At 47.2% G+C, this 16273-nt stretch overlaps 1 long non-coding RNA gene across 4 annotated transcripts; it reads left to right on the forward strand.

Moving 5' to 3' along the window:
* Positions 1–1566: 1566 nt before the first annotated feature.
* LOC147571862 (uncharacterized) lies at positions 1567–13990 on the forward strand. Of its 4 annotated transcripts, none has more exons than XR_015246601.1 (4): positions 1567–1778; positions 7723–7875; positions 9765–9923; positions 13787–13989. It is a non-coding gene; the product is annotated as an uncharacterized LOC147571862 (long non-coding RNA). The 4 variants fall into 4 exon arrangements; XR_015246602.1 differs by lacking the exon at positions 1567–1778 and adding an exon at positions 2434–2550; XR_015246600.1 differs by lacking the exon at positions 1567–1778 and adding an exon at positions 2582–2820 and having other exon boundaries at positions 13787–13988.
* The last annotated feature ends 2283 nt before the right edge of the window (positions 13991–16273 follow it).

A 16273-nucleotide genomic window follows, 5' to 3' on the forward strand; every position in this document is an offset into this window, starting at 1 on the left:
TTCAAATAAAATATTTGGATAAAATTCTTTTTAATCTTTTGGCATTGGATGTGTATCTCAGAGCTCCCGATGACAAGGAAACTACAGTCTGTAGGCACATCTGAGGCGTGTGGAGAGGAGAATAATGAATATTGGTCAGGTGATGACACCTTGGAGTGTGAGCTCCCCGGAGGCAGGTGTGGCATTCTCCACGCCTCAGCATCCTCCACACTGCCTGGTCCATAGGACGCTTTCAGGAGGATTATATTCGAGCCTTCTTGAAGATAGATGGGCAATAGGCAGGGGTAGTTTGTTTTACAGATGAGGAGCTGATACCTAGAAAAGGGTGAATTGCCCAAAGTTTTTAGCAATGAGTAGCCAAGTCAGGCCAGACCTCATACCTCCTGACCCCCTGACCAGTAAGTACCCTTCTCATCCCCACAAGGTTGCTCAGTCACCACCACTGATGGGAAGTGGACCAGCTCCTCTCTGCCTGTCTCTGGAACACCTTTAGGTATCATAGGCAGAACAATGAGCCCTCTGGATGTCTACCTCCCGGGCCCCCAGAATTCGTGAATATGTAAGATCACGTCGTAAAGAGCACTTAAGGCCCATGGAATTAAGGTTGCTAATCTGTTTACCTTGAAATAGGATTATTATCCTGGATTATCCAGTAGGCCCAGTGCTGTCCCAAGTCCTTAACTGGAAAAGGGAGGCAGGGGAGAACTAGAGATGTCAGCACGAGAAAGATGAAGCCCGATGCTGCTGGTTTTGAAGACAGAAGAAGGACCACAAGCCAAGGAATGCTCTAGAAGCTGAAGAAGGCAAGGAAATAGATTCTCCCTCAGGGCCTCTAGAAAGAATGCAGCAATGCCAATACTCTGATTTTGAGTTCACTGAGACTCAATTTGGACTTTTGACTGCTAGAACTATAAGATAATAGTTCTACAACAACTTGTGTTGTTTTGAGCAACCAAGTTCATGGTACTATGTTAGAGCAGCAACGGCAAACTAATACAATGGATATTCCTGGATTCCTGGCAGGGCACCTTTGAAAAGAGAATATTGTGACCTCTCTCAGCGAGGGGAGAGGCGTTGGGCAAAACCCACCTGTTTACAGTTAGCCATCATGCTTAGTTTAACTGTTTACTAATCCAATTAGCAATTTATCCATCAGCTGTGATTAAATCGTTTTTAGGTTAAGATCAGGTGAAGTTCCTAATGAAGCATTGGAGGAAAAATGCCGTAAAGAAGGCCTAAGTGAACCCTTATGACAAGCTTCTGAAGTGGGTATTGTTATACGCACTTTATGGGTGAGGAAACTGAGGCTCCAGAGGGAATCAGTACACTGTCCAAAGTCCCATAGTAAATGGCAGAGTCAGGGCTCGAACCCAGGTTTGCCTGACCTCAAGTACTTTCCTGCTGAATACGTTATAGAGGAATTTCAGATTCCCTCTGTGGAGACCCGTACTCTGCCCACTACAGTGCTTATGTTAAGTTACCGCACATGCTCCCTGTGTTGCCTGGATTTTATCTGTCATTTCCCCCACCGAGTTCTTGCCCCTTTAATTAGATCATGCTCTCTAAGAGGTAGCAATGGCTCCTTCTGAGTTTTGCTCAGCACCTGGAGTCTGCTTTAGAGGCTCACCAAATTCCTCCTAGAGGAAACAATGAAATCTGCCAGGAGAGAAAGAGGAAACTCCTTCCTCTATTTTCAATCTGTGGGAAATTCCCACCTCCTTTCCCTGAAATCCTAAACCGACTTTTGCAGTTAGCCACTACTGGATATCACAGCAAAGGTGGGTGTATTAGCCTAGAAATTTTTTTTAGTAAAAGTTTTAAAAACTCAACATTGAAGGTGGGAAATACTTGGTAGTCTTTGATGTGCATGAGGGAAGTTGGCTAGAGTTTTGGTAGGGGGTGTGACATTACACACGCGCACCTCTTTACCAAATATGAAAGATTCTCTCTGCTTCCTCAATCCTCGGATAATGGTCGGTTTTAATTCCTGGGAGCCTCTCTATTGCTGTTCTGGGCGGATGGAGAGGTCTTTTGCTTTACTTTGCTCAGTAAAATCCTTTAGGATTCCTGCATCCCTTCATTGCATGGTGCTACAAAGCGGGTCAGGGAGTTTGGGCAGCAATGTGGGGCGGTGGAAAATACGCTGGCTCTGAAGCAAGAGCACTAGGCCTTCTCCAAGGTCAGGCACCTAAACCCGGGGCCTTGAATATTCCTTCCCCTGTTTCAATGAAATGTACACATGTGCGTACTCAAAATCTACTTAATTGACAAATTGATGTGTGTCTCTGGGATTGTTTGTGCAACCAACTGCATGCGAATCTGAGAGAGGCGAGGGCGTCAGAAGGGCGAGCTGGGATATTTTAATATTCAGTATTTCCAGACTCAGCAGGCAGCAGGCTAAATCTGTCCGCTGATGGGCAGACATGAATTATGAAACCACTCACGTAGGTTGAGAGGTTGCCCGGAGCTGGGCAAGTATCGCCACCAGTGTCTCTGCAGGCTGGCTGGGGGTGGGGTCGCTCCCGGTCAGCAGAGATGGTCTGTGGACAGGTGTGTGATCACAGTGCGGGTGTGGCCCCAATGCAGTGGGTCCCCCAGCGGCCCAGAGACAAGGTGGGCGGTGCGTCGCAGAACCGGAAAGGAGCCACAGGCTGACCCCGGCTTTCTGTGTGGCTGGAGGGGGAGGCGGCCCCCTAGTGGCAAAGGTCCGCACAGGGCCGAAGTTCAACGAGTCCCAGAGACTAAAGGTGACCTTCCTGCCCTGGGTTCTGATGCCGCCTCCCACGACCCGGGGGCCGTGCCGGCTGGGGGTGCCCCAAGGTGAGGCTGGGAGGCCAGGTCTAATGGTCAAGGCGAGAAAACTGAAGCTAGGGGTAGGCGGGGGGATGGTGGTGGTGGACTGTGTCTAAGGGCCAGGGAAGAGAATGAACGAGTCAAGCCTGTGAAATAGTATGTTAACAAGTCAATAATAACCATTTACTGCTGATCTGTGTCTAAGACGGTGCTGAGCACATGACACGAATTTTCTCAATTCCTCACAGCAACCCTATTCATTAGATATTATTTCCCCATTTATAGACAAGAGGCAAAGAATCATTAATGTGTCTGTGGTAGTTAGCAGTTGGGTGATGTCACGTAGGCACTTTACAAGCATTATGTCACATAATCTTCACGCTTATTTTAGGAGGTAGGTCTCATTACTCCTTATGTCAGTTATATCATCGAAGAAGCCAGGCCTAAAGAGGGTGTGTTATCAGTAAGCGTTTACAACATAGCAACCCACCCCCAAACGTAGTGCCTTGAGACGGCAAACCCTCATGTAGTTTTCAGTGCAGTGAGTTGACAATTTGGGCTGGGTTCCCCTGGACAGTCCTTCTAGTCTCAGCGGGGCCATGGAGAGCATCACACATCTATGGTCAGATGCTGGTCAGCGAGGAGGTGTCCCCACTCAAGGGGACTGGTTGGTTGTAGGCTGGGGTGAGGGTGGAGACTGGCACACTTGTGTCTCATCATCTAGTCGGCCAGCCTGGGTTTGTGGCCGGGCAGGGGTCTGAGAGGGAGCTTGGAAACACGCCAGGTCTCTTGAGGCCCAGTCTCCAAACTGGTGAAGGTCACGTCTGCTGCATTCTATTAGCTAAAGCAAGCCCGGGACCAAGGGACAGGGAAGACAGACTCCGGATGGGAAGGGCTGTGAAATCACAGAGCATACGGTGAGTGCGGATACAGGGGGGGATGGAGAACCAGGCCCATATTTTTTTTTTTTTTTTTGCAATATATCACTAGGTGGGAATGGGGAGCATGTGAGGGAACCGGTCTGGGTGGGGTGAGATTCCCAGGTGGGAAGAAGAATACACGTCTCTGCAAGGCAGGCTGGTGTGCCTGGAACACGGGAGGAGAAATGTGGAGGAGTTAGGGATGGGGTGCTATTCTGAGCACTCATCTGGGTTAACTCAGTCCTCATGACAACCCCACGAGGTAAGTGCTGTGGTGTCTTCCCCTCTTTCCAGATGGGGAAACTGAGGCCTGGAGAGGTCAGACAATAGTCTAAGTCCCACAGTGAAGCGTCAGTGTCAGGTCTCCAACGCAGGGCGTCCAGCTCCAAAGCTCACACCCTGAACCACTTGCCACACTGCTGGCACCACAGCAGGGGGGGAGAAGGGACAAGGCAAAGAAGAGTTTGGCGCATAGTATGAGGGCAGGTGTTGAAACTACTGTCCTGAGAGGCCTAGAGACACTAGGGTAGAGATTCCCTGTCACTTCCTTTTCTTTAAAGAGTCTATTTATTTATTTTGAGAGAGAGGTGGGGGGAGGGGCAGAGAGAGGGAGCCAGAATCCCCAACAGGCTCTGAGCTGTCAGCACAGAGCCCAACGTGGGGCTCGAACCCACCAACTGTGAGATCATGACCTGAGCCGAGATCAAGAGTCAGACACTTAACTGACTGAGCCACCCAGGCACCCCCCCTTGTCACCTCCTGTCTTCTCAAGAGTAGGACTGCTTATTTCTGTTTGGATGTGGGAAGGAGCTAGTCTTTCTGATTCTGTGACCCTACAAATAAGTGGATAATGTCAAATGTATTCGCGAAGATACTTTTTCTTTAAGCAGCAGGAACTGATTCCATCTAGCTCAAGTTTAAAATGAAGTATTTCTGGGGGCCCCTGGGTGGCGCAGTCGGTTAAGCGTCCGACTTCAGCCAGGTCACGATCTCGCGGTCCGTGAGTTCGAGCCCCGCGTCAGGCTCTGGGCTGATGGCTTGGAGCCTGGAGCCTGTTTCCGATTCTGTGTCTCCCTGTCTCTCTGCCCCTCCCCCGTTCATGCTCTGTCTCTCTCTGTCCCAAAAATAAATAAAAACGTTGAAAAAAAATTTAAAAAAAATGAAGTATTTCTGTTGTATGGAAACGAATTTGACAATAAACTTCATATATTAAAATAAATAAATAAATAAAATGAAGTATTTCTTGGAAAAGTGCTGGGAGAGCTCACAGAATCAGCCCGTCCTAGGAAGGGCAAGAACTAGACAAGCCCCCGGGACCTGAGCTGCCGGCAGCATTCGGTGGGCTCACTTTCTCATTTGCTGACAGCCATGTGACTTGGGTGTAAAAACCTCCCATCACTATGACTTCTTGTTTATGTCTTGACTTCCCACGAGAGAGAATCTGGCCCAACATTGTTTTTACACTGGACAAGCTGGATCTGTCCAGGGGAACAGGGACATGAGCACAGCCGAGGCCACTGGGGGAATCTCTATGAAGCCATCTTGCTTGGTGTCTAACTGCTTGGTGGCAGAATTAAGTTCTAAGCACCGCTCCCTACATCCACCTGGATAGTTCCAAGGACATAGCTTGTCCCAGGGAAAGGAATAGGCTTCCGTCTCCCAGGGATCCTGAAGTTCCAGAGATTCTGACCAAACTCACACTCTGCAGCTTTATTGCAGATACAGATTCACAGCAAGAACATTTGAATATGATTTTATTAATTGCGTTTTTTCAAGTCCAGCAGTTTTCATTAAATTACAACAATCCAAGGCAGATGATATCCTTAAGCTCAAACAATTTTGCCATGCAAAGATTATATTTATATGAGAGTGCTTTTCAGTCCTGACTTCCTAAGTGATCGGCTTATAAAATATTTATTAGTGGTTCAAAAGCATTGCTTTTGCAAATTCAGTATCTTCTTTAGGATAGATTTCAGGGCAGACGGCTCTTTTGGGTTTGAGTTCACGGTGTGATGTGCAAAGGTACTTCCTTGTGTTTACTGAGGGGTGAAGTCAGGCTCTGTAGGTGGTCAGCTCCTTGTGTGATTTGCCCCAAGACTGAAAGGCCACTTGCACAGATTAAATGAAATCCACGCGGTTTTCAAAAATAAATTTGGCTACTTAAATTTCTAGATAGGAGTTCATTTTTTTTCTCTTTTTAAACTGTACTTATTTATTTTGAGAGAATGAGAGAGAGCGGGGGAGGGGCAGAGAGAGGGAGACACAGAACCCCAAGAATCTGACGTGGGGCTCGAACCCAGGAGCCGTGAGATCATACCTGAGCTGAGATCAACAGTCCGACGTTTAACCAACTGAGCCATCCAGGTGCTCTGATGGGAGTTTCTTATACATGGGCACAACTGGCTTCCATATAAATATCTGATAATTGCTCATTCTGATTCTCGCCATAAATATGATTTTCATGGGCATGTAGTCTATTAGGAGAATATTTGGAGTGGGAATTTAAGATACTCAAGATACTCATCAGGCCTGGATCTGCCATCAATCAATTCATGATATGACCTTAGGCAAACACTGTATTTTGTTTGTTTCAATTTATCAAACTGAAATTGGTAAATATCAGTTAGGAATGTGTTTAGCTACAAATAATGGAAAACCTGATAAGAGTTTATTTTTCTAACATGACAAACCAAGAGGCAGGGAGTCAAGAATTGGGATGTTATTTAGGAGCCAGGCTCCTCTGTTTTTGCCGTAAGCCTGTGTTTTTTTTTTTTTTCTTTTTAAAGTTTATTTATTTTGAGAGAGAGTGAGTGAGAGCATGAGCTGGGAGGGGCAGAGAGTGAGAGAGAGAGAGAGAGAGAGAGAGAGGGAGGGGGTGAGAGAGAATCCCAAGCAGGTCAGTGCAGAGCCCGACATGGGGCTCAATCTCACAGACCGTGAGATTATGACCTGAGTTGAAATCAAGAGTTGGAGGCTTAACTGACTGAGCCACCCAGGCTGTCAGCCTGTGGTTTTTGTCCTGATGGCAGAAAGTTGGCTGCTATACCTTCAGAAGGAAGGAGAGGGAAGGGTAGAGGGAAATCCTAGCGGAGTTTGTTCCCCCTGTTTTTTGGGAGGTAACTAATGTCCTGGAAGTCCTCTACCCACAAATAGTCTTCTCCTTACATCTCATTTGCCAGAACTGAAATATGGCCACTCCTACTCACAAAGGAACCTGGGAAGGCCATCCTCTTATTTGGCCATATTGAAGCCCTGCATCAAATCAGGGGTCTGTTGGGAAAGAAGAATTAGGAGTATTGGGCAGGAATTTAACTGTGCCCTTTTATCCCAAAGGGGCAGAAGAGAACGGTCACTCATCGGTTCAGTTGGTCTTTTAGCGGCGGTGAGCGTTGTGTTAAGCCCTTTTACCAGCCAACTCAAGTTAATTAAGGCAGGTGTGGCAGGCGGGAACTCTAGGGTAGAGGTGAGGAAACTGAGGCTGGGAGGCATTAAGTAAATTGCTCCAGGTAGCAGAGAGCAATGAATTAAAATGTATCTCGCCTGGGTGGCTCAGTTGGTTGAACAACTGACTCTTGATTTCAGCTCAGGTCACGATCTCACAGTTCATGGGATCAAGGCCTGTGTGCTGACAGCGTGGATTTCTCTCTCCCTCTCTCTGCTCCTCCCCTGATTGCTGGCATGCACGTGGGTGCTCTCTCTCTTTCTCAAAATAAATAAATAAACTTAAAAAAAAAAGAATTTCTTCCTTAAAAAGAAAAAGAAGTATCTCTTCTCTCCTTACTGGCTTCAGAAGTAGAGGAGGTCCCAAGTTACTCAGAATTGTTACTCTGTTGGGCCTCCAAGGGAGGAGCTAAAGCACTTTCTTCCTTCTTTTCACTCCTCACCCTGAAGAAGGTTGGGCCTGGGGATAAGGGAGGATTCCCAGAGGCTCCCATGTCGATATTTGGGGATGCTGAGACTCTTGTCCAGACCTGTGCTTCCCTGCTACGACATCCTCTTTCCTTCCCAGATCTCCTGGAGCAGGATCGCTTCCTCACTGTGGCCCCTCTGCAAACTTCACGCTCCTTACCTGCACTGACGCGAGAGCAACAGAGGAGTCAATTGCCCCCAGCTCCTGATAGCAAGTAACATTGATTAGCCGGCTCCTGCAAAGGGCGATGTGGTAAATAATCGAGCACACGGCGTTGGCAGCCTTTGAATCACGCCTGGCCACTTCCTGGCTGTGTGATTTGCAAGTTGATAGCTGTACCCTTCAGTCCCCCCATCTGTAAAATGGGTGATAATAATAGTAACCATGTCATACGGTTGTTGGGAGACTCGATGTACACAAAGCACTGAGAACAATGCCTACCACAGCCAACACCTGTGTGTGCTTAAGTCTGCTCCTTCTGGATGTCCTTTCAGGCATCTTGGTGATTAACTTGCTTTTATAGATTCGTTCTTTTGTATCTCGAAAGCCAAGTCTCCCGGGGTTGTTCTTAAGTTACTATTTGTTTTTAATGAATCCTGTAGTTATCAATTAATGCCTCGGTTCCTGCTGTTAATGCAGAGCGAGAAAAATAACAGCTAATATTTCAGCTCTTCTCTTCTGCCTTTCTAAAACACAGATTAACGGTACAGAGTGCGGTATGCCCCCTGGAGTCGTGTCGTATGGTGGCCCCCTCCGATCAGTCAAGTTGGGAGGGATGGGTTGGTAAATAGTGAGGATCACTTTGTTTGCTTCACACTGGGGCTGAGCCTGCATGTTTTCCATTCGCTGTTTTTCTTGGCACCGGCTGTACTTTCTACACACGCATTTCAGCCATGAGTGTATGTGCCCACATGTTGGTGAAATATATTCCTCAACATGGATCGTGGTGGGCCCAAGGGAGACCACCTTCAGTCTGCTGCTCTTCTGTGTTTCCTCAGCCGCTGCCAGTAACACGCCATCTGGAGACAGGAGGTCAAAGCCCCAGGTTCCAGACCCTCGCCCTCGTCTGCTGTCACCTCAGGCCATGATATCGGGCGGGTTGCTCTCCCATGTGGGCCTTCAGCCTCCCCTCCCACGACATGATCCCCTTCCAGCCCTACAGTTTTCCAGGATTTTCTGAAAGACGCTCTTGGACTTGGGAAGCACAGCGTGCTGGGGAGACCTTGGTTTTGAAGTTTTCCCTTCGAAGATTGCCTTAATTTATTGGGCATCTTGTTGCTGAAATATACAATCAAGAAAGAATAGACTGAAGTTCCTTTTCCTTCCCCAAATGTGATGCTTAAATAAAATTCTGTTTCATGGAGCAGACACAGAGGAGTAGAGACGGATAGGGTTTCCCTTGTCTTTGAGCGGTCCCAGAGGAGGCTGGAAACAGCAGGACGTCCCTTCAACCAGATGGGCCTCTGAGCCTGGAGAGCCAGGCAGTCACAGAGAATAGAGAAATCAAGGGCGGAAATGGGGAAAGGCTGGCCGCTGGATGTCGGCTTATTCTCGCAGCTGAATGTAGTCAGCCTGGAGGCCGGGGACAAGAGGGGGAAGGTTCACATGGGCTGGCGGGTTGGGGCGCTCCGTGTCATAGTTCAGGTCTGATGAGAAATCGGCCCATTGAGCTAACTGTGAATGCAAGACTTCCTTGAGAGCAGGGCCAGCCTCAGGGGACACTGGGACGGGGCAGGGTAGCTGGTACTCAGTCTCCCCTTTGGTGGCTTTGCCTCATTTCTCCTGAAGCAGGTATCTAGGGCTTGCCCTGCCTCCAGAGCCCTTCCCACATGCCTCCCCTGGCCCAGTCTTGATTTATCCAGTGACACTCTTGTCCTCAAATGTTTTCCTGCTCCCTTCCTTTCATCATTAATCTTCTTAAAATCTTACTCGGGGGATAGCACGGCAGGGTAGAAGGGGTCGTGGCCTTCGGACTCCATCTTGCATGGTGATGGTGGTCTTTTCGCTCATAACAATGGGGACCTGGGTGAGTTACTTGGTTTCCCTCAGCCTCAGTCTTCTCACCTTTGAGATGGGTACAGTAATCCATAATGTAAACAGTCCTTCCCCCTTATCCTTGGTTTTGCTTTCTGCTGTTTCAGTTACCTGCAGTCAACAGGGGTTTGGAAACGAGGGGTCCCCCTTCTGACAGATAATCAGAAAGTCACAAGTAGCCTAACACTACGTCGAAATGCCCACGTTGCTCCCTCACTTCATCTCCTCACACAGGCATTTTATCATCTCACATCGTTACAAGAAAGGTGAGTATAGGACAATAAGATATTTTGAAAGAGAGACAGATCGGTCACATTCATATAACTTTTATTATAGTATATCGCTATAGTTGTTCTATTAGATTATTGTTCTTAATCTCTTACTGTGCCTAATTTATAAATTGAACTTTATCATGGCTATGTAGGCACAGAAAAAACATAGTATATATAGAATTTGGTACTAACTGTGGTTTCAGGCATCTGCCAAGCATCTTGGAACATATCCCTTGCAGATAAGGGAGGCTACTCTAGCATTATTGAGATAATTCGATGAGATACAAAGGTTAGCTCAAAAAGAAAACCACCCCAAGGAAAATTATTTCCTCCTTCTTGTCTCATTTGTACTTCCTGTGTATTACAATCTGGGGGATTGGAAACACTTACGGATCCCCGGGATCCACCCCATCTCCCACTGGGAATCAGTATGCTCTAAAAGCTCCTCAGGTGACTGGTACAGCCTGGGTGAAAACCCACTGCCCTCAGACATTGCTGATTCAGACTTTGCTCTCCAAACCCAGTGCTGCTTTGATTCCCATCCCATTGGACCCGACTCCAAAAGTCAGTTTGTCTTCTGTGTTTTAATCTGACAAATGGCAGATGATTAATCAAGGTTTGTGTGCCGGATCCCTCCCTGAGCCCAGGATTTTGTTTTCACTGGCATCTTGACAGGAGCAGGGACAGATTCTCTTCTGGCACTAAGGGGAGGGGAAGGGTGGGTAAAGATTTACTGAAATGTTGTGGCAGAGGTGATTGGCTGAAATCGAGACATTCTCTGGGATAGTGACTGAGAATCAGTGGGGCCAGGTAGGGCTGGCGAAACAGATGGGCAGATTTCCTGTCTACATTCAGCAGTGCTGAAGCAGGGAACCGGGCAGCCAGGCCAGGATGAACATGGTGAATTTAGAAATCGGGGGATCAGGGCAGGATGTGCCTGACTGTGACGTGTGGCTCGGGAAGGGAAGCAGGTGTTTATGGCTGAAAATGGCTTTCCGAGTTAGTCCTTCTTCCTCCCAGTTACATCTTGCAGGACACTGTCAAACTATACTCTTGATCCACCCAGAGGTCTTCTAAAGATAATTCCCATACAGTCTGAAGCTTCCTGCGCCTCTCTGCTTGGGGGTGTTCTCTGGCCTTGGGAGCTTGGCCCGCACTTGATGGAGGGCTGGAAGTATTAGGAAATTAATGGCTTGGGTGCCACCTTCATATGGAGGAATGTTAGTTAGCGGATGAACACCCCAGCTTCCCTGCCCTTTGGTGGAACAGTCTTCAGGCATGTTCTGCACAGTTTCTTAGAAAGTCTCCTGTGTGACTGAGCCCCACATGCCACAGACACAAGCCCCTCATCATGAACACTTTGCTGGCTTTCCTTCCTTCCCTGTCTCACTTCCCTTCAGGGGTCTTCATGGATGGAGAGGGGAAGGAAAGCACGGTAAGTACAATGCTTCACAATCTGTAGGTTGTGACCCATGAGGGAGTTACAACGTCCATTTTTATTCACTGATTTTGAGAAAGAGAGGGAGAGAGAGAGAGTGAGTGTGTGAGTGGGGGAGGGGCAGAGAGGGAGAGAGAGAACCCCAAGCACACTCCATGCTGTCAGCACAGAGCCTGATCCGGGGCCCGGTCCCATGAACCGTGAGATCATGATCTGATCTGAAATCAAGAGTCGGACTCTCAGCCAACTGAGCCACCTCGGTGCCCTGCAACATCCATTTTTAAAAAATGAAAGGAAACGAATGTGCCATAGTAAAGTATGCTATTCGTTGTAAGGGTACATACTGTTATATGAAAACTTCATTTCAGTCATGTGTGAATATGCTCACGTGCTGGTGAAATATATTTCTCAACGTGGATCATGCTCAAAAATTTTGAAGGCACTGCCATTTTGGGCCTCTGTGGTTTTTATGTTCTCAGGATCCATTCTTCCCTTTTTCTGCAGTAATAGTACCTGAGTATTCATCTCAACAAGGAAAGGGGACTAGGCCCCTAATTGGACATAGTTGTGATGCGACCATCAAACCAGTTGCATCATTTCTTGGTCAAAAGATGGTCTCGTGACCCATGACAGGTCAGTCAGATGATTGTTCCAGGGAACTTCAATCTAGAGAGGACACATGAAAAGGCTGAAACTAGTTGAAGATGCTTCATTCAAAGAGGATGTCTGAACATTAACATATATATGTTTTCTGCTACCTAGATCTTTGAACTTCCTTATTTTTTCCCCCTTTCAAGATTTGGTTCTTGAACCGTTGGATTGGTTCTATGAAATACCTGTGGATTACTTCTTTATTATTATTATTATTATTATTATTATTAATTATTGTTATTATTTACCCCTTCTGTTGCTAGAAACCAAAGAACCCTCCCATACCTGAGGGCTTTGGAATCAGCCGATCCTAACTCTATTGCCACTTGCCTGTGTTACTGGAAAATTACTTTTCTAAGCTTCAGGTTCTTCTCTTATAAAATGAGGATAGTAACGCCAGATTGGAGGGTGCAGAGGATATTGACGTGGCCATTGGCCCTAGATCTTCAATTAATGGCAGCCACTATCCTGAGCCAAATTTTAATCATCTCTGCTTTACTAGTGATGACTTTGCACTTACTAAATATCTGCGGAGTGGATGAATGAATCCACATGACAAGGTAGATTTTCACAACTAAAACCCACAGCTGAACTTCTTTAAGGAGTTTCAACCCCTTGCATATGAAACATGTGATTTGTTGTTCAGAGACTGAATATGAGAACATCTCCATGACCTGGGGTTGGGCAAAAGAGTGCTTGATAACAAAAGCAAAGTCCATAAAAGAAAAAATTGTTAAGTTGAACATTATCAAAAATGAAAACTTCTGCTCGGTGAAAGACAGTGTTAAGAGAATAAAATGGCAACCTAGGGACTGGGAGAAAATATTATACAAATCACATATCCGACAAAGGTCTTGTATTTAGAATATACAAAACCTTAAAAACATACAACCTAATTTAAAAATGGGTAAAAGATGTGAACAGACATATTACCATAGAGGACGTATGGAGGGGCACAGAGGCACATTAAAAGATGTCAACACCATCAGGCATTAAGGAAAAGCAAATTAAAGCCATAATGAGACACAACTACATACCTATCATAATGGCTAAAATAAAAATACGGACAACATCAAGTGCAGAAAAGGATGCCGAGCAGCTGGAACTCTCCCACATTGCTGATGGGAATAAGACATAGTTCAACTACTCTGGAAGACAATTTGGTGGTTTCTTATGAAGTTAAACATACACTTACCATGTGGCCCAGCAATTCCATTCCTGAGATATGAAATGAAAACTTATGTTTACACAAATCCTGTGCACATATTTACAGCAGCTCTGATCATAATTATCCCAAACTGGAAACAATTCCAACATCCGTCAGCAGCTGAATGGATATGCAAGATTGTGATATATATATATATATATATATATATATATATATATATATATATAGTGCTAAAACTCAGTAGTAAAAAGGAACGAAGCATCGAGGCACACAACAAATTGGATGAATCTCGGAGGGATCATGCTGAGTGAACGAAGCCAGTCTCAAAAGGTTACCTACCGTATGATTCCATGTGTACCAGGACTGGGGGAGGATGGGAAGTTTGGCATGGAAAAACCATTGGCATGGGTGGAGGATGGAATTCTTTGGTGGGGATGGAACTGTTCTGTATCCTGATTATGGTGATGGTTACATGAATCCATACGTGTGTTAAAATTCATAGAACTGTAAATAAAAAAGTCAACCTCCCTGTATGACAGTGAAAAAACCCTTCTCATCATGGAGCGTGCGTATTCGTTTAAGTATTTTCCTGTCCTGTAGGTCTACACCATCCAATATGGCAGCCACGACTCGTGTGCTAGTCCCAGTTGAGCAAGTATAACGAGCACATCGGCTTCTGAAGACTTAATACAAAAAAAAAGGACATGCAGTATCTCAATAATATTTTATGTTGATTACGTCTTGAAATAGTACTGTTTTGGATAGATTTGATTAAATAAAGCATACTGTTAATTAACTTCACCTCTTTTTCCTTTTAAAGGTCTGGTAACGGGGCGCCTGGGTGGCGCAGTCGGTTAAGCGTCCGACTTCAGCCAGGTCACGATCTCGCGGTCCGTGAGTTCGAGCCCCGCGTCGGGCTCTGGGCTGATGGCTCAGAGCCTGGAGCCTGTTTCCGATTCTGTGTCTCCCTCTCTCTCTGCCCCTCCCCCTTTCATGCTCTGTCTCTCTCTGTCCCAAAAAAATAAATAAACGTTAAAAAAATTTTTTTTAAAGATCTGGTAACTAGAAAGTCATAATACATAGCTTGGATGATATTTTGATTTGACGGTGCTGCTCAGGATGACACAGTCAGGGAGGAATGGGGAGATCTGGCTTTTTCTCTCTTCATCTGGATCAACAGGTGTAGGATGGCCCTACTCAGGGTTGAACGAAACACATCTAGGCCCCTGCTTTTGGGGGCCTCTCCCTCCCTCCCAGTCTGTGTGAGAGGTGAATGCCATTATCCACATTTGTTGTGTCTGTCTGGCTCTTGCTAAGCTTTGGAGGAGAAGCAGGCGAGCGCAGGGTGAGACGGGGCGTATCAGAGGTAGGGCCAAGTGATGGGTCAGATGTGGGAGAATGGCAGGCTTTGGTTAGACTGGAGCGTGGATTCCATTTTAGCCACTAGTTAGCTGTGCAGCCCTTGGTCTTTCTTAGCCCTGGTTTCCTCCTGAGCAGGACAGAATAAGAGAGTTCCCCAGGGGATTCCTCGCCGCCTAGGGCTGTGGTAGGACAAACAGGACAGAGCGTAGAATGCACCCACCTGGGCCGCCAGGGGTGGTCATTTTGCTGTTGTGACTACCACCCTCCTGCCTCGGGCCCTGGTCTCTCCCTCCCTCCCCTTCCCTGCTCCCCAGTCTGTTGAACCTCGCAGGCACCCTGCCCAACTTTTCTCCCTGATTCAGCACTGAGAAATGCCAAGGCAAGCGTTCCCATGAAGCTGCTTGTCAGCAAACACCCACTCCTGCCTCTGCTCTCCCGCATGTGTCAGAGATGGGTCTGGACTCCACGCGAGGCCCTGGGGCCGCGCCAGCTCCAGGGCTGACTCATGCGCACCCTGCTGCACAGGGACTCCGGGGCTGTGCTTCCAACCTGTGAGATTCGACATCGGAGACTCCCCAGCGGTGCAACAATCCAGGGGAGAAAAGCCCTCCAACTGTCTGCAGGCGTTGCTGCCTTTTCCCTGGATTCTGTTTCAAAGGCATAAAAGCCTTGGTTTCAAACATTCAGTCGGTGCCTGGTCTGTCTTTTTCACTTTTTTTCCTTTGCCTTCAGTTTCTATTGAGATTCTCCTAGGTTTTTCTTGTTGGATGCCTCCTACTGTTCAGCATCAGCATCAAATATTAGGCAGGTGCTGTATAGCCTTATCAGCTACTAGATTTGTATCAAAGGAGCTCATCAAGTACCCGTTTGGGCGTGGCACTGTATGAGCCTCTCTGGAAGGGAAGTCAGACAGATGGGAGATCTCTTGGGGCAGGCGCACTTGGCGGTCGTGGTCGCTACCTAGCAGGGCTATCTTGATCCCTGCCAGGACTTTGATTGCTACAAAGGTTCTGCTGGCTCCTAAGTTCGGAGGGCTGTGTGGTTTGAGGACCTCAGAATTAGGCCTGGAGTGTGACATCGGCCATCAAGACAGGCCCCGCTCTGTGATAGAGGCAGTGGGGGATGGTGGTCCAGCACATGGGTTTTGGCATCTGACAGGCAGCCGTAGGTGTGCATCTGGACTCTCCCACTTAGGGGGCCCCTGGCTGCGGAGCCTGATCTTCTGAGGCCTGAGTTTCTCATCTGACACCTGGGTCACAGTACCATTCTCAGAGCTTGTGGTGAGAATGTAACACCTGCCATTTATTGAGCTGCTGCTATGTCCCAAGTACCGTGCTACGTTCCGGGGGTTTTCAGATTTAGTTCTTCTAGCAAACCCATGGAGCAGGTATTGGTTTTTTGTTCATTTTACAGATGAAGAAATTGAGGCTTAGAGAGGTTAGATAATATGCCCGGATGTGGATTCTAGTACTTTGCCCCACAAGCTGCCTGGCCCAGCCGTCTCCATGTGGGTACTCACTCAGGTGAGGATAGGGAAGGGGCTTCTGGAGCATGTGGAGTGGGGGTGTGGGCAGCTGAGAGTCCTCCCCTGAGAAGCTACGAGGTGGCAGGAGCTGGGACTGGGTGTGAGCTAAGGCTCCAGGCCTCTGAAGCATGCTCCATCGTCCCATCCAACTTCACTTGCAAAACACATACTCAGGGGTGGAATTTGGGAACTTCAAGATG

This window comes from Puma concolor, chromosome F2 (assembly GCF_028749965.1).
Source record: "Puma concolor isolate L17-30 chromosome F2, mPumCon1.1.hap2, whole genome shotgun sequence".
NCBI lineage: Eukaryota > Metazoa > Chordata > Mammalia > Carnivora > Felidae > Puma > Puma concolor.